This window comes from Zootoca vivipara, chromosome 3 (assembly GCF_965207765.1).
Source record: "Zootoca vivipara chromosome 3, rZooViv2.hap1.1, whole genome shotgun sequence".
NCBI classification, from domain to species: domain Eukaryota; kingdom Metazoa; phylum Chordata; class Lepidosauria; order Squamata; family Lacertidae; genus Zootoca; species Zootoca vivipara.
The window spans coordinates 13,082,596-13,103,595 of NC_142586.1; the positions used below are offsets into that span (position 1 = coordinate 13,082,596).

The 21,000-nt window shown below is 44.3% G+C and overlaps 2 long non-coding RNA genes across 4 annotated transcripts in view; one reads left to right on the forward strand and one right to left on the reverse strand.

The window, feature by feature from the left end:
* Positions 1-21,000, reverse strand: part of LOC148686165 (uncharacterized) — an 85,411-nt gene that overhangs the window by 55,550 nt on the left and 8,861 nt on the right. The window lies entirely within an intron of this gene.
* The window catches only part of LOC148686166 (uncharacterized), a 202,510-nt gene continuing 193,320 nt past the window's right edge, over positions 11,811-21,000 (forward strand). The window contains exon 1 of the long non-coding RNA XR_015948854.1: positions 11,811-11,990. This is a non-coding gene — a long non-coding RNA (uncharacterized LOC148686166). The remainder of the gene's footprint in view (positions 11,991-21,000) is intronic.

Consider the following 21,000-nt stretch of genomic DNA (forward strand, 5'->3'; position numbering starts at 1 on the left):
TAGGCATTTAAGGGTGCCTGCATTCCTCATTTATTTAAATAGTTATAGGCCACACTTTTCATAAAAATACAAAAAGGTTGCATACAAAATTGTAATAATATCAGTCAAAAACTGGTTGGGAAAAAGAAAGAGTTGAGGGATCTTTTTCTGCTTGAGGATGCCCAAAATATTTTTCTTTGGCTTAGGAAGGGACATTAGTTTCTTACAAGGTTCCACATATTATATCATATATCAGTGGTGGGGTTTTATGGGGTGTATGGGGAAGGGTAGTACCTCTTGTGGGGGACACGTTGTGCTTCTTCTGGGTTAGTTTGTCCACCTTTGGTCCCCACCCTGCACTCAGCTCTCACCTGTGGCTCCTAGAAGCTGTCAGCATGTGACAGTGGTCCCAACCCTGGGAAACGACTTCAACTTCCTGGCTAAACCAGATATGGGTAGCCGAAGGGTCTCAAACCTTTGCTGAGTTAGGGACTTCCCCTGCAGGTGAAGACAGGCTTTGGCAGATTGAGCGGACAAGACCAATGATGTGTCCAACATTCAATAAGTTGGTTTCTGCATGTGCTGTAGAGGGAAGAAATCCAGAGTGGGGTCCCTAAGAGAGTCGGGCAGCACCTTGTATGCCTCTTTCCAGCAATTCCTGCAGCAAGCTGGTGTCTTCCTCCGCTTTCCATTGGACCACATCATCAAGGGCGAGAGTTGGGTCTTGTCACCTGGGCTACCCAGGAGCTCCATAAACACTGCCCAGGCTTGCGCCCCAGTGAGGTCCTTTTGGTGCCGCCTACGCAGCAAAAACAATGCAGGAGGCGGCCGTTATGAGTTACAGGTCTCTGTCGTCACAGCAGTCACTGTGATCCCACTCCTGTATTAATATGAACTTTAGTTGCAAAGATGGCACATCTAAGGCAAGCAAGCTTCCCAGTCGTTTCATGAACACATTTCACTTGTATCAGTATTGTCACAGTGATATTTCAGAAGCACAGAGACAGCTTCTTGACAAATGCCAAGCATTCTGTAATGCTAAAGAGTATCAAGCCTGTGGTTGTTATGCCTGCTCTATGCTCATTGTTCCTGCTTCCTTTCAGATGTAATTATTCTGACACTTATGACCTCTCTGTCTGCTCTACCCATGGCAGATTTTACAGTGTCTGCTGCAGAAATATGGATCAGTCCAAAGGACTACTTCATTCAGATTCTTCTCCTGCTTTTTTTTGGGGGGGGGGTATTGTTTTATTTGTTATTATGGATGAAGGATAGTACAGAAATGTAATTCTATATATATTTAGATTTCTCCTCCAAACTTCTCTTTCTCCACTTTGTCCACACCATGTATAATTTTACATACATCTATCCTGTCCTGAGAGCTGGACCATAAAGAAGGCTGATCGCCAAAGAATTGATGCTTTTGAATTATGGTGCTGGAGGAGACTCTTGAGAGTCCCATGGACTGCAAGAAGATCAAACCTATCCATTCTGAAGGAAATCAGCCCTGAGTGCTCACTGGAAGGACAGATCCTGAAGCTGAGGCTCCAATACTTTGGCCACCTCATGAGAAGAGAAGACTCCCTGGAAAAGATCCTGATGTTGGGAAAGATGGAGGGAACCAGGAGACGGGGACGACAGAGGACGAGATGGTTGGACAGTGTTCTCGAAGCCACCAACATGAGTCTGACCAAACTGCGGGAGGCAGTGGAAGACAGGAGTGCCTGGCGTGCTCTGGTCCATGGGGTCACGAAGAGTCGGACACAACTAAACGACTAAACAACAACAATCCTGTCGTCCCACTACTCATCTTTTCCCAAAACTTTCAATAGGACTTACTTATTTATTCCCTGGTAAAGGAGTATAGGGTTGCAGCCTAATTCTAGAATTTGCTTTAAAAAAAATCACTTCCATTGCAGAATCGCCTGCATCATAAACATGGATAGAAGGCAAATGAGGAATCACAAGGAGCCCAAGAGCTTCTTTTTCTTCACCGGGAACCTGAATTTTAACCAAAGCAGTATGAGACACTGGATACACAAGCTTGAATTTGTTGGCCTAACTATGCCCAAGAGGCTTGCTGTCTGGTTAGTAGGATCAACAAAAGAAACAATAAAGCATTTTTTATTAGCCTTGAAGTCAGACCACTGGGAATTTTTCTTTCCAGGGAAGGGCCCACCCTACATATATTTCAAAAAAATATGTTTCCTCCTGCCCAAGCCATATAAAAAACAAAGAGAGAGAGAGAGAGAGAATCAGCAATACTGTGAGGTCCCTTCACCCCTTTAAGAATGTTGCAGAAATTTGAATCATACTTTAAAGATAGGGGATTTTTAACCACTGCATAGCTGCCAAGTTTTCCCTTTTCTCGCGAGGAAGCCTATTCAGCATAAGGGAAAATCCCTTAAAAAAAGGGATAACTTGGCAGCTATGCCACTGTGAACAGGAATTTTTAAAAGGTTGAATTTTACTTGGCACGGCTCGCTTCACATGCTTAATCCAGGAAGGGGGCTCTGGAGGGTTCGGGAATACAGCAGCAAATCTCACCCATCCCCAATGTATAGGCACTCATTTCTATGTCTGCATCATGCATACAAACTCTTTACACATAGGCTTGGGCATGTGGTTAAGGACCATGGCTTTCACCATGGGAAGCTTCCACTTCCTCTCCTCCCCCCTACAGTCCTTCATACCCCAACCAATGCAGTTCCCAACTGTCTGGAACAGATTGAGCATGCACAGGGAGCTGCAGAGGGGCGGGGAGAGGAGGAGGAGAAGCCCCGTTGCATGAGCAGACGTCTGTTCCCAGGGCCGTCTCAAGCATGTCGGGCGCCCTGGCGCAGTGGTGCGGAGATCGCTCCAGCGCCCCCGCCCTGGTGGACGGGCGCAGCTCGCAGCACGGCTTCACTGCACAGCGCCACCCTGCCGGCCCAGCACCCTGGCACCACATGCCACCCAACCTACCCCTAGAGCCGGCCCTGTCTGCTCCACTGATGCCACAGATGTCTTTCATGCAACCCTATGTTTATTGCCTACAAAACTGCCCTTTGCAAGCTTATTTATGATCTATTTATTAAGAGCATTTCGAAGTCACCCTTCCTCCAATGAACCCAGGGCACACTATTTAATACTTCTCCACATTCAGTCTGGAAAGTCTTCTACATGTTGCAATCACATGCACATATGACAGTAACTGGGTTTGCTGCTATGATCCTGCTCGCCCCCTATGTTTGATGTAACATATCTCTGCACATGTCAAAAGTACTATACAGTGATACCTTGGTTTACAACCATAATCCGTCCCGGAGGTCCGGTTGTAAACCAAAACAGGTTGTAACCCAAGGCGAGCTTTTGCCAATGGGGCCTCCCCAAAAACAATATGGTTGTAATCCAAAAAAAAATGGGTTGTAATCCATAAAAAGGGACACACACTTCAGGGTTTGATGTGGTTGTAATCCAAAACGGTTGCAAACCAAGGTACCACTGTAATGTCTCTGAGCATGGAGGCCATGTTTTTATTACTGTGTCGAGGAAACTTCAGCTAGTGCAGAATTCAGCGGCCAGGTTGCTCAAACCAAGTTGGTTTCAACATATTACACCGATCCTGGTCCGACTGCACTGGCTACCAATTAGTTTCCGGGGCCAATTCAAAGTGCTGGTTTTGACCTATAAAGTCTTAAACGACTCAGGACCACAATACCTCAAGGACCGCCTCTTTCCATATGAACCTACCTGGACTCTGAGATCATCTTCTGAGGCCCTTCTTCATGTGCCTCCTCCTCGAGAAGTCTGGAGGGTGGCAACACAAGAACAGGGACTTCTCTGCAGTGACTCCCCGTCTGAGGAATTCTCTCCTCAGGGAAGTTCACCTGGCGCCTTCATTATACATCTTTAGGCGCCAGGCAAAAACGTCCCTTTTTAACCAGGCCTTTGGGTTGATCTGTTTGACATCCTATGCCCTTTTAAAATGTGGCTCTTTTTGGGTGGGGTGTGTATGTCATTGGGTTGTTGCTTTTATTATGATTATATATGTTGTGATATTTTCTGTGAAGCACCCTGAGACCTCCGGGTATAGGGTGGTAAAGGTAAAGGTAAAGGGACCCCTGACCATTAGGTCCAGTCGTGACCGACTCTGGGGTTGCGCGCTCATCTCGCATTATTGGCCGAGGGAGCCGGCGTATAGCTTCCAGGTCATGTGGCCAGCATGACAAAGCCGCTTCTGGCAAACCAGAGCAGCACATGGAAACGCCGTTTACCTTCCCGCTGTAGCGGTTCCTATTTATCTACTTGCATTTTGACGTGCTTTCGAACTGCTAGGTTGGCAGGAGCTGGGACCAAGCGACGGGAGCTCACCCTGTCACAGGGATTCGAACCGCCGACCTTCTGATCAGCAAGCCCTAGGCTCAGTGGTTTAACCCACAGAGCCACCTGGGTCCCTCCCTTATATAGGGTGGTATATAAACTCAATAATAATAATTTATGATAGACCCAAGGGATTCTCATGTGCGGCAGGGGCTGCGTGGTTATCATGCCAACCACACACATATGAGAAGCCTGAGATCATGATCTGAGTGCCCACTTGTGATTCCCAGCAGCTAGTATTTAGTGACAGATAACGATCCAACAAGGCTGCACGTTTAGCTTCTAATAAAGTGATGAGATTTCCATACCTGCCAAGTTCCAGCCTGAGAAATAAGGGACCGGACCGGAAGTAGCAGACTGGAAGTAGCGCTGCCGCCATTTTGGAACTGGACGGAGCATGCTCAGAAGTGACTTTTGATGCTGCTGTGCCCAATTCCAAAATGGCCGCCACACCAGAAGTCACCGCACCAGAAGTCACACTGCAGCCATTTTGGAACTGGGCACAGCGGCATAAAAGTCGCTTCTGATCATGCTCCGCCCAATTCCAAAATGGCCGCCACACCAGAATAAACCGGGGGGAAACAAAAAAAATCCGTTTTTTCAGCTGGGAACAGCTGGAAAAACGGGGGTTTCCTGGGGAATACGGGAGACTTGGCAGCTATGGATTTCACAGCAAGCAGCAGGTTTTGCTAGGAAGCCTTCCCTCCCCTCCCTGCTCCCTCTGCGCAGTCTCCCTGCATCCAAACACTTTGAATGTCAAGCTAAGTTCAATCAAATTTTCCCCCATTCCTTGACAATCTAGAGGAAACATATTAGCGAGTCCACCCTCAGCTGCATTATTTACTCAAGCCCGGCCTTGACAACAAGCAATCTCGATAAGGTGGCTGGATTCCTATAGAGAAAAATGAAACAATAAACACAGAAATATGAGGAAGAAATTACACCCATTAAATATGCGGGGACTGATGAATGATACGATGGCTGCCTATTCAACTTGGAAATTTTACACATGATTGAAGCTTTATTTAGTCTAATGAAATGTGCTTCCTGAATATTGCATCTGAGTGACTGCATGACCCAGAGGACAAAGGAAAGTATTATGTGATTAGACTGAGATCATTCTCATTTTAAAGTCATTGTGATATGATTTTAAGGTTTTTAATTAGCAGCCTACGCTTTCATGTCCATTGCTTCTTTTATTGCCAGGATTCCAATTCTGGCCCTTCTGCATATTCTTTTGAAAAGAAAAGGCAGCAAAAAATGCTAATTTTAATTCCTTATTCATAAAAATAAAAAAATAGGGGAAATCTTGCTTGCACTGATGAGAATTCACAACTTTTGCATACTGCTTGATTGTAACAAAACCCGTAAGTAGTGAAATTAGAGGATTTAGGGAGGGAGAAATGAGATTCTGTTCACATTTAAAGCTGCTACCTAATTTTCAGCTTTCTAAATACAATGTGCAATCTGAAACACAGCCGTCCTTTGAAATTCACACTTTTTCCAAATTTTGCAATGCAGCCAAGTAAATGTGTACAAGAATGCATATATACAACTCCTTGTGAATTTTCACAAGGCTATCAAACTGATGTGGAGATGTGCATAAATGAGCTTAAGACTTGGAGGGGACGGGGGACTGAGAAATGAAGAAAAACCCAAAACCTGTCCCTAAGCAGAATCTGCCATCCTCTAATTTCTGAGCTCGGGACATTTTTTCTACAACCTAAAGAGCTAAAAACTTGATGTGTGGGTTTAAGCCCCACATTAGGCAAATGATTCCTGCATTTGCAGGGGGTTGCACTGGATGACCTTGTGCGCCCTTCCAATGCTATGATTCTATGATATGGTTATACACAGACATAGACACATGAGAGATAGAGAGAGGGGGGAGAGAGAGAGAGCGCTTAGAATTGACACTATAATTCTATGCATAAGCAGAATAGTTTACAACCGTCCATTGTGTCTGTGACCAAGATGAACCCAGAACCTGAGTGCTGTGTGGCAAGTCTCTGGTGTAGGCTTTTAACCAGGAAAGGTCTAGGTAAGATTCACATTGGACACAGAGTGGCACAGAGCACACGACAAGGCCAGTTGTGAAACCACAAGCCTGCGCCTTCTTGACTCGCTCCTTATTTATCCTGGGTTGGAGCCAAGCCTCTCACAGCAAGAGCACTCCACTAAGAGATGTGGGGAGGTGAATTTCCCCCCTCGCTGATTCCTGCTTTCACTGTGTCCCTGAAAATCTGCCTTGTTATGCTTGGGGTACCCTCTAGAATAGCATGAGAAGTGGACCAGAGGAAGAAGTGAAGGGGGTGGGAATTAATAAAAATTGCCTTGTGTCCTCATCACCCTACATACATTAGTGGAGCCCCCCCCCCACTAGATCAGAGGCCCTTGTGTTGACAGAAACACTCTTTCCACAAATGGAAGAGCACCTTTGAATCGGAATCAATGTTCACATAATTTTCTTTGCAGAACATTAGTGCAGACTGGGTCTTACTCTTGCGTTATCCCATCTTGGATCAGCTGCAAATATATTTAGTAGAGTTGTCCAATTGATGCCAGATGCAGATCCAGATCTGCCTTTTAAATACCATTCATTCTTTGTATCTCACTTGGCCTTCATTAATTTAGTCCTAGAGCAGCGAAACTGCTCCGTACGTACCAAGCTCTGTGGTTCTGGCCACAGAGAATAATCAAGAGTTTGGAGAGAGTCATTAAAAATCTTGCATTAATCATGCAAGACTTCTCTCTCCCAACACACACACACACACACACACACACACACCCTGACTCAACCCTAACATACTTCATAATGCATTTTTATGTGATACTGAGGTTTTGGCACTATAAAATGATTTGGTTAATGAGTTTCAGGTGATGCTTTAAAAGTAACAGAGGGGAAAGGAAGTGCAAAATGGCAGCTTTGCCACTTGGGTCTGTGAAATTCTTCTGCCACCACTTTTGTTGCTGAATTGGGATGCCCACACTTTACAGAGCTTCCCGGAATGAATCAAAGTGAGCAGAGCAAGGCCAGCATTTGAGCCTGGCTAGAAATATGCAAAGCAACATAGTGATGCCTTTGCCTATTACTTGGTGTAAGCGATGAACATTCATTAACAGAACAGGCCAATTAGCCATCGACGAAAGTGAAGGGGCAGCCAAACCAAGACAGTATATTCTTTTTTAAAAAAACACAACACAGTATGTTTCAAGACTGTGCTGTACAGTTTCCAACTACCTAAATTCGTCTTGTCGATGCCTCCGGCAATCCCACCCAAACCCTTCCACAAAACATCCTGCTTCTCTTTATGCACCTGTAAACTTTCGGATCGGTGCCCATTTGGAAGAGCCAAGTGTCATAAATGTTGGCTGCTTCTTTATTGCTGCTTTTAACTAAAATTCAAGTGGATAAGCAGGAAAGGAATTGAGAATAGCCAGACAGTAAACAGGGATTTGCTTTATGTTGATGCTTTAAATGAAAGATATCAATGACTTCCCTTCTCTTTCCATGGTTCATTTTACATATCATAAATCCCTGCATATTTTACAAAAACTATACCATTCAGTATTCCATTATTGCATCCATCAAAACACTGTTGAATTTATCTTTTCAACTGTCTACAATTATTTCCTATATATTCAATAAACATTTTGCAATCTTCTCTAAACATATGTTCTTCTTGTTCTCTTATTCTATATGTTAACTCTGCAAGCTGTTCATATTATGTCAACTTAAGTTGCCATTCTTCTTTGGTTGGGACCTTGCTCGTTTTACATTTCTGGGCTAACAAAACATAGGCAGTGGCATACATAAATAACCTTTTTGACACCTGGGAATTTCAGTCTGAATGATCTCCAACAGAAAGGACTCTGGTTTGTTTTGGGAAAGTACTTTTAAACATTTTTTTCAATTCATTATGGATCATTTCCCAATACTCTTTTACCCTTTTTCAAGTCCACCACATATGAAAGAACGTTCCCTCCAGCACTTTAAATTGTAAAACAGAAAATTTAATAAAAATTGTATACCAAAAAAAAAGGAAGGAAGGAAGGAAGGAAGGAAGGAAGGAAGGAAGGAAGGAAGGAAGGAAGGAAGGAAGGAAGGAAGGGAAATCCCTTTATCAACAATGCATTCATGGAGCGCTGTTTTAAGGTTTTTCATAAAGGCCCAGGCGAAAATCTGAAAGCATTAAAAATCCTCTCACTTTCTTCACTGAAAAAGTTCAGTAAAATTGCACTCAAACATGCAAAATAACAATCGCTTGCTGGCAATGTCATATAACGTCCACATTAACAAAACAAGATGAAGGTTCAATAAACAGTGGGAGGCAGGCATGGTGCAAATGCCCTTCAATCTGGCATTCCTGCTGGTGTGTTTGCAGCACACCAACTTGCCCATCCCCTCCTGGTAAGCAACAGCGACTCACCTGCTGGGAAGCTAGAGTTGTGGTTTTATCCCACCCCTCACTAATCCCACATATTTAGCAAAGGAGCATTAATATGAAATATATCATTATTTCTCTTTCTAAACTTGAATACAGGGACCTGCCCTCATGCTCACAATCAGCATGTGCGCAGCCACTGATATGCGCACCATGTTCAGTGCTGAAAGAGGGCGGGATGGACTTGCATGACAGCTGGGAACTGAAACCCCACCCTCCCAGAAGGGGGGGGGGTCACCCATATGTGGGACAAATCTCACCCCTCCTCAGAAATTCCCTTTTTGCCATCCTCAATATTCTCCTGTTCCCAATGCTGCCAAATGGACACATCCCTGCTTGTTAGTTTTGGGGGCTTTTTCCAAAAAAAAAAGAAAAAGAAAAAAAGAATGCTGCCATAATCCTTTGGTTCAGTCCCATAAACTTTCAAAAATGCCCACCCACCCCCTGAAATCCATTTTGGGATCCCCTGCCACCTTAATTTCAAGTTGAAAGTTCTCTATGGATAATTCTCAGTTCAACATTAGCAGTTTCTGACAAGAGAAGCTGAACAAGGCACAAACATGCACTTATTGTGCACAGGTACCCATGCCAAAACTTTGGAATAAATAGGTGTAAGATCTTTTCCTCTGTGCTTCTGACCATACTTAGCATTTATCAATGGTGAACAGTTCTTCCCCAACTGGCCTTTTCCTTTACTGTTTTTGGTAGCTCTCAAGAGACTGGGAAAGGCTCGCTTCATACAATGCACATCTGAGCTGGGGGGGGGGGGGAATCACGGCTGCAATGGAAATTCCAGTCATGCGCTAGTGAGCCCATCATTTTGAATATTGATGGACAATTTATGCCAGCATTAATGCGGTAAGATAAGAACTGTCAGCAGAACAGAAAAAGATGTTGGCAGATATATTGTTTAAGCTGACCAGGAAAACAAAGGTTCAGGTTTGCTTTTCGCTTAACATGCATATCTTTTATAATAATGACTGTTAGCGCAAGGAAAGCTTAAGCATCTTCATTCTCGCCATGTATGTGGTAAAGCCTTCAACTGATGCAATTTGCTTTCATTTCTTTCCCTTTGTTTACAAATACAAACCCCTCAACTGTCCTGGGAAAAGAGGGGCATCCTGATTTTTCACATGAGAGTGCGGCAGCCGTTTTGGATGCTGCAATCCCACGCTGGGGGTGGGGGTGGGGGAATGAACCTTTGCAGGTCACATGACTCATGCAGGAGCTCGGCCCCAGAAGGCGGTACCCCAGTTTTTCCTCTTGACGTGTTAGAGGACATATGAATACCTTTCTGACAAAGTGAAAAAGAAGAGATGTCTTACCCATGGGGTGTATTAGTTAGCACAGTGGTGGAACTGCAGTTCAAAAGCACATCAAAGTGGAAGTAGATAAATAGGGACCGCTCCGGCGGGAAGGTAAACGGCGTTTCTGTGCGCTGCTCTGGTTCGCCAGAAGCAGCTTTGTCATACTGGCCACATGACCCGGAAGCTGTCTGCAGACAAACGCTGGCTCCCTCGGCCTATAGAGCGAGATGAGCGCCGCAACCCCAGAGTCGGACACGACTGGACCTGATGGTCAGGGGCCCCTTTACCTTTACCTTTACAGTCATCACCAGCTATCAGTCAGTCAATCACCCATTTCCACCACCCACCCTTTCTCTACATGCATCTCTATAAGTTTCTCTATAAGCGTCTGGGGACTTCTATTTCAGTGTATCTGAAGAAGTGTGCATGCACATGAAAGCTCATACCAAAATAAAAAAACTTAGTTGGTCTTTAAGGTGCTGCTGGAAGGAATTTTTTTATTGAGAAACATTGGTTGATGACTCAGACGACATGGTGCTAATCTCTCTTTATTGCTGGCAGCAAAGATGCTAACCCAGAAAAGCTTTGAGACACAAAATGAATTTTACCCCTGAAACAATCCAGCTCCAGGACTGGAGGGCCAAATAATGACTCAGCAGCAAATGCATCTCCTACTAACAGAACTTCTCAGTAAGTGTCCCTGGCTGGATACGATTGCCCTCCCCCCCCTTCTCCTTTTCTTTCTGTTTGTGAGGCAATATTGTTGTCTCAGGTACTTTCTCACAGTCAGAGTCCTAGGGCCTTTCCAGGGCCCAATTTGACACAGCGGCGAAGAAGCATAGGTAAGCAATCGGTTTGCAAAGTCCTTAGACAAAGAGGTAGAAGGAACATCCAAGGCATGTTGCTCCCAGACCAGGCCAATATTTGGGGGTCACGGAAAATATTTCAAGTAAATGGCCTTTGGGAACATGCTTTGCCAGCTGTTTCAGCTTCACTCCTTCCATCCTCTCATTAGAGGTTGCTAAAGGAGCACGCACAAGTTCTCCTTTCTTGCCATTATTCTACCAGGCCATTGACCCTCCCCCCTCTCTCTGTTCCAAAGGACTTGCTGAAAGTCCACTTCACATCAAACAGAAAGACTGAAGCAAGGGCAAATAAACATGGTTGACTGAGGATACTTGAGCCTTCCTTCTCAATCATTGGCGCTTGACTCCTGCTAATCAAGAGTGAAATTAGTTCCAAAGAGAGGGTGAGTGGCAAGCCAGAAAACGGCAGCTACAAAAGTGGTGGCAAGCGCTTGGAGATGACAACAAGCCAGAGGACTCTGAAATGGGAGCCCTCTCTCTCTTTTAGTCTCTGAGGATGGAGAAAATATAAATAAAACTAAGTACAGTTGAGAGAGCTGGCACAGCAGAGCAGTTAATGGTGGGAGCTGTGAGCCAGGAAGTCCTGGTTCAAATCAAGTCACAAGCCCAAACAAAAGTTGGTAGTGTGAGCAAAATCTGGTATTTAAATTCAGGTTTTCTCCCGTCATGTTTAAAGTCAGAGTGTGTGGTTGGTGGAATACAGAGGTACGGATGGTTATTGCTTAAAATGTGGAATTTTAGTAGGAATAGCCACCATATTGAATGCAGAATTTATATTTAATATTATATACTGTATTTGGAGTTTTTATTGAGATGTAAACTGCTTTATTTTTATTGAGATGTAAACCCAGGTGGCGCTGTGGTTAAACCACTGAGCCTAGGGCTTGCTGATCAGAAGGTCAGCGGTTCGAATCCCTGTGACGGGGTGAGCTCCCGTTGCTTGGTCCCAGCTCCTGCCAACCTAGCAGTTCGAAAGCACGTCAAAATGCAAGTAGATAAATAGGAACCGCTACAGCGAGAAGGTAAACGGCGTTTCCGTGCGCTGCTCTGGTTTGCCAGAAGCGGCTTTGTCATGCTGGCCACATCACCTGGAAGCTATATGCCGGCTCCCTTGGCCAATAATGCGAGATGAGCGCGCAACCCCAGAGTCGGTCACGACTGGACCTAATGGTCAGGGGTCCCTTTACCTTTAAACTGCTTTTAGATCTTTAAATATAAAGGTAAGTTTATAGGCTTGCACTAAGGTAAATAGGCTTACACTAAGGTAAGTTGGGTTAGGGATGCAACCTTGCTATCTTGATTTTACAGTTCCATATAAAAGTAACATTCTCGTTTCCATTCAAACAGGGAGAGACAGTTCAGGCGCTTTTTTACATTTTGCTTTTCATTTCCTGAATTGTAAGAATTCCCATGTGCATATTAAACATTTTACAGGTACTCTGATGCCAGCATAATGCCCCTTATATGACTCCCCCCCCGTTTTTTGATAATACAGCATTTTATTTCCTAAATGTGTACTTTATATAGAGAACGGCCGCACGTGTGCTTCATTTCAGCAGTTCTAAACGTCTGTAGAAAGCATGGTTTTACCAATCCAATGGTCACATCAGCACCATACAAGCACATGGCTTCCCTCGAATAACCTTGCCAGCTATATTTTACCTCCCGCAAAGCTACATTTCCCAGTGCCCTTAACAAACTACTGTTCCCAGGATTCATTGGGAGGAACCCATGTGCTTTAAATATACAGTGTGGAGGTGACCCTGCACTCTCCTCGAATCACTGTTTTTCAAGCCTTTCTTCAGGGAAATTCATTGAACAGCAATTCAGATTTCAGAAGGTCCCACCTCTTCTGTTTCTGGTTAATTGGCTGTGTGTAGTATAGGAAATAAAAGAGGTTGCATGCCTGAATTTTGAATTACTGGCCTGTGAATCTCCTCGAAGAAGGACCATTGGGGCCCAAGACACATAAGATCAATAAACTTTTTTGTCTTCTGCACCCCATTTTTGGCTTTTGTTTCAGGTAAGTGACGAACTGCCTGCTCAAGAGTGAGCATTTCTGTGCCTGCTTACGTGCCCATACCTTTCTGTTCTCAACTCCTCCTATCCTGTCAGTCTTCCACCACTTCTCCCTTCATCTTCCTCTCTCAATAGTCTACTGCTTCTGTCCCCATCCGTCCCCATCTCCTACCTCTCTCCTAAGCCCCCTGCTGGGAAGACACGGAAAGTTGAAGCCTTGCTGCATTTGACGGTGTCTGCTCTCTTTCTGCCAGGTTGGAGCCAGCTGCTTTGCCTTTATCACAATGCCCAATCCTGATAGATGTTATCACCAGTGCTAGCTTTCCAGAAAAATAGGTGCCAAAACTCACCATGAACGCTTCCCTTGTTCTCTTATAATGGCAATTTCCGGCTGGAAAAAAAAAAGCCCTGGTTATAACACCAGTCCTGGAAGACCTACATTGCCTCCTAGCTCGTTTCCGAGCACAATTCAAAGTGTTGGTGCTGACCTTGAAAGCCTTGGCCCAGTATACCTGAAGGAGCATCTCCACCCCCATCATTCAGCTGAGGTCCAGCTCCGAGGGCCTTCTGGTGGCTCCCTCGCTGCAAGAAGTGAGGTTACAGGGAACCAGGCAGAGGGCCTTCTTGGTAGTGGCGCTTGCCCTGTGGAACACCCTCCCGTCAGATGTCAAGGAAATAAACAACTATCTGACTTTTAGAAGACATCTGAAGGCAGCCCTGTTTAGGGAAGTTTTTAATGTTTGACGTTTTACTGTGAATATTAAAATATTCAAACAGCTTTTCAAAAATATTAAAAAGCTTTTAGTATTATGTTGGGAGCCACCCAGAGTGGCTGGGGAAACCCAGCCAGATGGGCAGGGCATATATTATTATTATTATTATTATTATTATTATTATTATTATTATTATTATTATTATTTTATTAAGCTTTGGCCCATGTGTCTGTGGCTGCCTCTACCCACTTCTGGTGCCAAGACACTTTAGGGAGCCCACTGAAAACAGAAACCCTTCAATGGATGGGGGGGTTTGTCTGCCAGCTCTCCTCACCTGCTGCTTCTCTGCCTACACAACCTTGCACATTTGAGGCAGAGAGACTGATTGCTGTCCACTGCTGGTGCCCACCTCAATAAGAAAGGAAGACTGTTCCTGGTTTGAACTGCTGGGAGGGAGAGGGAGAGGGAGAGAGAGGGAGGGAGGGAGAGAGAGAGAGAGAGAGAGAGAGAGAGAGAGAGAGAGAGAGAGAGAGAGAGAGAGGAGATAGATTTGTTCCACGTATGATGTTGCTCTGTGACTGGCATTGTGAGCTCATGCTGGTTGTCTCAAGGAAAGAGAAAGTAGCCATTGTGACCTCATGGTGGCAGTGCCAGTCTGAAGAAGAGAGATTGGCTATTGCAGCCACAGGCAGCTACTGACCACTTGAAGGAGTGAGACTGGCCATTGTGACCTCCTGCTGATGTGGACCACCTGAAGAAGGATGTCCAACTGAAAGAGAGGGAGTCTGGCACCCATGCCATTACAGTTCCGAGTCCTTTCATGGGAGTGGTGCCTGTTGGGATTCCATTCCACCCTGTGCTGCAGACATGGGATTGCTGCGTGTCACATGTCTGTTTACATTCCAGCACTGATTGCTGGTGTGAGCGGAACTTCCGCTCTGTATTGCTTTTGTTTTCAGTCTCTCTCCGAGAAGACGGCAAGGAGAGATGCCATGTTTTCTTTGTCCTGATTTATGTATAATAATTACATAGTTTAGTATGTGTCTACAGCCTCAAGCCTCTTCTGCTGTGCAGATTACACTGCTGAGAAATGTGTGCTCAAGTATGCTCTGCAACTTGAGTCACTGATGCACATTGGAGGAGCAGAGGTCGATGGATCTCCGCAGCGGCAAAGCTGAGAGGGAGATGCTCCAGCTGGGACCGAGCCAGCTGGCTTTTCGACCCCCAATTCTGACATTGAGGGCTGATTCCGACAGTGCCCTCTTGTACCCTGGACCAGGTAGGTGTTACTCTTCCTTACTCTCCCATGCCCTCAGATGTGAATCTTATTTCTCCTCACCCAGCCAGTCAGCCAGCCCCCACCAGCCACCAATGATGTGTGGGCATTGTCAGACTGCCCTCTAACTTCTCCTCTTGGCTGTCATTGAGAGCGTGTCTCTCTGTTGTGTCTGCCTGTTGCCTGTCAGTCATTTCTAAGATGAATGGGAGCCATTGAAGACTGCCACTGCTGGGATTGAGAAAGCATCAGAGTGCCAACTTGAGAAGTGTTGTCAATATTCTCACAAAGAGCCATGAAACACAAACTAAAATGGAACATTCCTAAAACCAAATCAAAACTAAAGGTAAACTAAAATGTTACCCCCTTCACATTCCAATATCATATTGATTTGATACTGCGTTTGTTTGTTTTTTTTGCTTTCTTCTTACCCTCTCCCCAATGTAATTTGTCCAATGGTCACTTTCTCTTCCAAACCAATTTTTCAGCAAGCTTATACTGAATAAAGCCCTGATTCAGCTGTCTTCACCCCAGAGGAAATAATCAATCCCAATATCATATACTAGTAGACAGTGCTATTTTTCTAGAAAAAAAAAGTGCTGGAACTCACAATGAACGCCTCCCTTGTTCTCTTACAATGGCAATGGTGCCCACCTGAGAGGGGCCGGAATTGAGTTCTGGTGTGTTCCCGCTTAAAAAAAGCCCTGCTAGTATATTATATGCATGTTGATGAGGCTGTAAGAAAGAAGCATTTTTAGTATGGTTTTAACAAAGTTTATCATAGCTATTACTATCTTTTTCATCAGTGAAAACAAATTCCCATGTATATTTTAGAAGTTATTCTCTATTTTCTTTATATTATACATGTTTAGATATGGATATTTCTCTACTAACCTTTTGGATGCCAAAATCTGCTCCAATCCACACAGGAATTGGACTACCACTCTATTGAGAATATGAACACATACACTGTGAAAAAAACTATATATAATGAATTTTGATATTCATTTCTGTTGATTTGGGTTACATCATTCCAGCGTTGGGACTTTGACTGATAGCATGACTCAGGCCAGAATGATTTTCTTAACATAATACATTTTATTCCTTCTTTATTCCCCAGGTGTTTGTTCTTGGAAGAGCCTGGGAGTGTTGTGGCCGAAACAAATCAGGGTTATTAAGAATGTGGTTTTTGGGTTATCATGAGAAAAATCTATAGCTATAGCAAGTAAGTGGGCAGATATGGTTAAACAAACTATAATTATTCCTATACTGTAGTTCATGCATAATTTTATGTACACACACAACGTTTCACCCCCACAGAATAATTCTTTTAGCTAAATTGCTAATGTTTCCATTTTACAATTGGGAAAATGAGATTTCCGGACCACACAATAGGCCAGTGGCATGGTGGAGACTTCAGCAAAGCTGCCAAGTCTCCCGTTGAAAAATGTGGGATCAGCAGCAGCGCGGCACCGGAAGTCGCTTCTACACAGCCAATCAGAAGCCATGGAAGCCCCGTTGGACGTTCAGCTTCCAAAAATAGTTCACAAACCGGAACAGTCACTTCTGGATTTGTGGCGTTCGGGAGCCAAAACGTCCGAGAACTAAGCTGTTCGAAAACCAAGGTACGACTGTATTCATAATTACTGTCAGGTCAATAACTTACAACTGAGTAGCTAGCTCTCCTTGCCTATCTAGACTGTGTACCACACTAATAAATCCCAAGAAACTCAGTGCTACCTGCCATGGGGAAAATCTCATCTCACAAACAGCACAGAAGACAACCTGCCTCCTTGCAATTCCTGGCATCTTCCATGGAAAGAAAGTATGCTTTGAAGGCCCAAGGCTGTGGTGGTTCCAGCTGATCACATAATAAATAGAGAACGATATTGAGCAGGCAGTCATACTGCACAGCACAGATAGGGATGTGAGAAATCTTCATTTAGGAAGGATTGTTCTTATTCAGAAACCTCTGTCTCTGGTGCCTCACAACATTAAACCTACTCTGGGGATAGGCTTCCGAGCTGGACAGCCAAACATCAAGCAAAATCCTGTTGTATTGTGGACTTCCAATCCATAGCTTGTGGCTGGCTGTGCTTAAAAGAGCTGTTTTAAGACTTGCAAGATTTGCATGCATGGAAAAAATAGCAACAGTCAAAGAACACACACATATCAGCAACCACTGACCTCAACCTCAGTTTACTGGATTGGGCAACTGAGTAAAGGAAAACACAGAAGCCTTTCTGTGATTGGAGGAAAGCAGGGCAAAAAGTTATCTTACGACTGTGATATTCGGCTTCCAGCGGACACAGAAACTTGACACGAATCAAATGCCCAACTGGCTGATAATAGACAGGAAGGATTAGTGTTGACACAGCAGGCCTGACCCCTTCCAGCCATGTAACTGTGCCTGAATACAGCTGTGTCTGCCTGAAATCACCCCCCAGGCATCTGAGCAGGGGAAGCAGTAGGTAAAGATATAGGGAACAGGGTGCGCTGGGACACTCTCACGCCTAATTGGACTGACAGCTCAGTCTGCAATGGCGGACAGTGTTTATTTACTCATTGTTGCGTGATGAGCAAATAGAAAGATATGCCGGCTTTAGTCCATGCTGATATTGGTCCAAATGCTGTCTGGCTCCAGACTCAGTAAACCAGGACAATGCAGCACAAAAAACTTCCTATTCGCCATCACTTTTAAGTCTGTCCTGGCACAGATATGCAATGACCTCAGATCACAGTTGAGTCTAATAAGGAATTTATCTTTATGGAAATGTGACCTCTTGCTACCATAAGGCTACACAAATACAAGTAACAATGGCCGAACGCTGATAAAAAGTTTGCCCCGGCCAACTCCTGATGTATTTTCTAAAGAGTTCTATAATTCTATAATCCCTCTAGTGGAAAGAGTGGGACTTGATAAAGGGTGCTGGTTGAAGCTTTTCACAAGGTTGTCACCGTCGGTCGTCCTCCCTTCCTCCCCCCAATGACAACCAAAGAATGTGCAATGAGCACAATCTAGTTCCCTTGAAGTGAGCAAGAGTTTAGCCATTGACTCCAGGGGTCTAGCGAGCATTTCTTCTCCTCTGTGCCACTGTGGTTGGATTGCACTTTCCTTTTCTGAAACCGGAAAGTATACCGCTTGACAATCTAAAATCGCCAAGGTCACGTGCCTGGCACAGCAACATACTTTTAATGAATTTTAAGTTTCTGCTTGTAAATGCCTTTCTCTCGCTTCCCTTACCAAAAACAAGGGGGTCTGTTGGGTTGGGGTTTCTGTTCCGATATTAGAAGTTCATACCACTAATATACTCAAGGTACCGTATCCGCTCTTAATCTTTAACTTCTCTGAGTTTTATTGGAGCTAGCTTTTAGTCCTACTTTAATAACTTCAGCCTTCTTTTGCCCCCAGCCCTATTTTAATGAATAAATAGTTTTTTTCTTGTGATTTAGTTGCATTTATACAGCTGCCCCTGAAACAGCTGCACTGACTTTTATTACAAGCGGAAAGGACCGCGCCATAATCAGCAGTGCGCGCATGCAGAATGGCCAGCAACGTTTTTGTGGAATATTTTCTAACAACAAAATTGGGTGCCGCTGAAGTGTTTTTCTTTAATCATCTAGTCCAAATAGAACAGATTAAGCTACAGGCTTCATAAATATTGATCCAGAGCCTCTCAGGACAGGATCCTGATTTTGACCTTGGAAGGGAGATGCCTCAATAATCAATGGCACTTTAACGATTACAGCAGATATTGGCCAGGTGAATGCCTATGCAATCTCCTGCCATGGGCTGAATCATTCAGAGGAAGAGACTGAATCTGATATAGTGGTATGTTATTAAGGAATTAGGTCATGTAGTTTCATGCTCAGTTTTGGATAGAAATGTGCTTAATTATTTCGTTCATAACCATAGCTGCCAAGTCTCCCGTTTTTAGCGGGAAACCCCCGGATTTTAATCCGTTTCCCACTGTTATCCCGAATAGAAAAAAATCCCGCAAATCCCCCGGATTTCCTACCTGCCAGGGAGGCTCCATTTCAGGTGCCGCTCTGCCCATGTCTGGGCACCGGAAATCGGGCAGAGCAGCACCGGAAGTCGCTTCTACACATGACACGCATAGAAGTGACTTCCGGTGCCGCTCTGCCCACGTCTGGGCACCGGAAATCAGGCAGCGCCGGCACCGGAAGTTGCTTCTATGCATGTCCAGACATGCGTAGAAGCGACTTTCGGTGCTGCGCCGCTGCTGATCCCGCATTTTTCAGCAGGAGACTTGGCAGCTATGTTCATAACCCACATTTTTCCCACGGAGCTGGAGTGTTTCCAGGTAGTTTTCCATTGAGGCAGACACTGAAAGTCTCTAGACATGTTTAGTTTCAGCAATCCTGCTGCATCATGTGCCTTCATGCCATGCTTAAAAAAATGAAATTGAACTTGCGATGGATTGAATGCAAACCTAAACCAAAATACTAGGGAGTAAGTCCCATTCAACTTAGTGGAACTAACTTCTCTGAGTAAAGGTTGTCCTGCTGCATAAGTCCATTAAAGCAGAAGTGAGAACCTGCCATTCTCCAGATGTGCTGCAGCACAGCTTCCATCATCTCTAACTGCTGGCAACAAGAACAGTAATAATAAATAACTTGCTCACCCTTCACCCTAAGGTCCCCGGGCGAGTTACAACATTAAGGCACATTATGAAAGAAATCACAAAATCACAATCACAAAAATAAGGTGAGTCCTAAATGTATACCATAATAACAACAGCATCCGTAAAAACCACAGGTTTCCTATCTTAGCCTTAAAGAATTTCAAAGGTTATTTGACAAAGAGGAATAGAGTCTTATATGTTCAGCACCATTTCAGTACTTATTTCCCCAAAACAGATTCAGCAGCCAAACGAACCAGGATAGAAGTGATTCAAACTTATGCAAAACTTGCAATTCCAAAAGGAAACAAAAGTTGTACTCTGGAAGATGTACAAAACCACTGTCCAGACTGGGAACTGGGCAGTGAGTCTGCCTGAGGCAGATAATAAGATACAAGCCACTGAACTTCCACATATATGTCTATTGGAAAGAGGCAACTCCAGGCACTAAACAAGGCTCTGGGGTTTCACTAAAATATATGGATTCTGCTGACAAGTACAGTTCCCAAGGTTGAGTATTCAAGTTCATTGGGAAGACACAAGGTGACTTACAATTGAATCTCTTCTTCTGATTAGAGGCAAGTCAGGATGCTTTAATGTTGGGGACGGGAAAAGAGAGTCCGGTGCTCCTTCATACTGTGGGAGATTAGCAGCCAAACCTAACAATGGCATATTCTTGCTAGTTAACACAAGAAGGCGCTAATTCCACAGAGCTGTATTGCTGACAGGCAGGTACAAAGACCATAGAAATACAGTTGGTAGAGAGGGCCCTGTGTGATGTCATTTCCTCTCCTCTCCTGGAAAGGAAGGAGCATGTAGTATTTTCTGCTTCTCCCGTCCTCTCTTCCTTTGATTAGGGTTGGATGCAGACATGCCTTTGCTTGTTTCAGCTTTAGGCATTTATACTGTAAATGTAAGTACTTTACCTGCATAGTTTTTACTGTGACCTTTGCTGTGCACCCAATGCATGATAACAAGTATATAAATTATTTTTTTAAAAAATAATAATGATCTTGTCGCCTTCAGAGACTGGCACAGGAGTATTGCTTCTGAGGGAGGGTGGGGTGCGGTGGGTGTTCCTATCTTAATTTTGTGATCATTGCAAGCAGTGACACAACTCCTCAAGGCTTTGCAAGTTGTTACAAGGAGCAGACATAAAACCCAGTTGTTTTCTGAGGCAAGCAAGGGTTGTTCATCCATCCCTAATGGCTGTCCAGTGTTACATCTTATGAATAGTGACAGTTAACTAGCAAGGCACAGCTATTTCTTGAGGTACATTATTTCATATGCAGTGTATTTTATGTGCAGTTTTCAATTCTTTTCGTTCATGCATGTCTTCCAATGTGCATGCCTACATTGACAAAGCACTGCTAAAAGGGAAAAGGGAAAA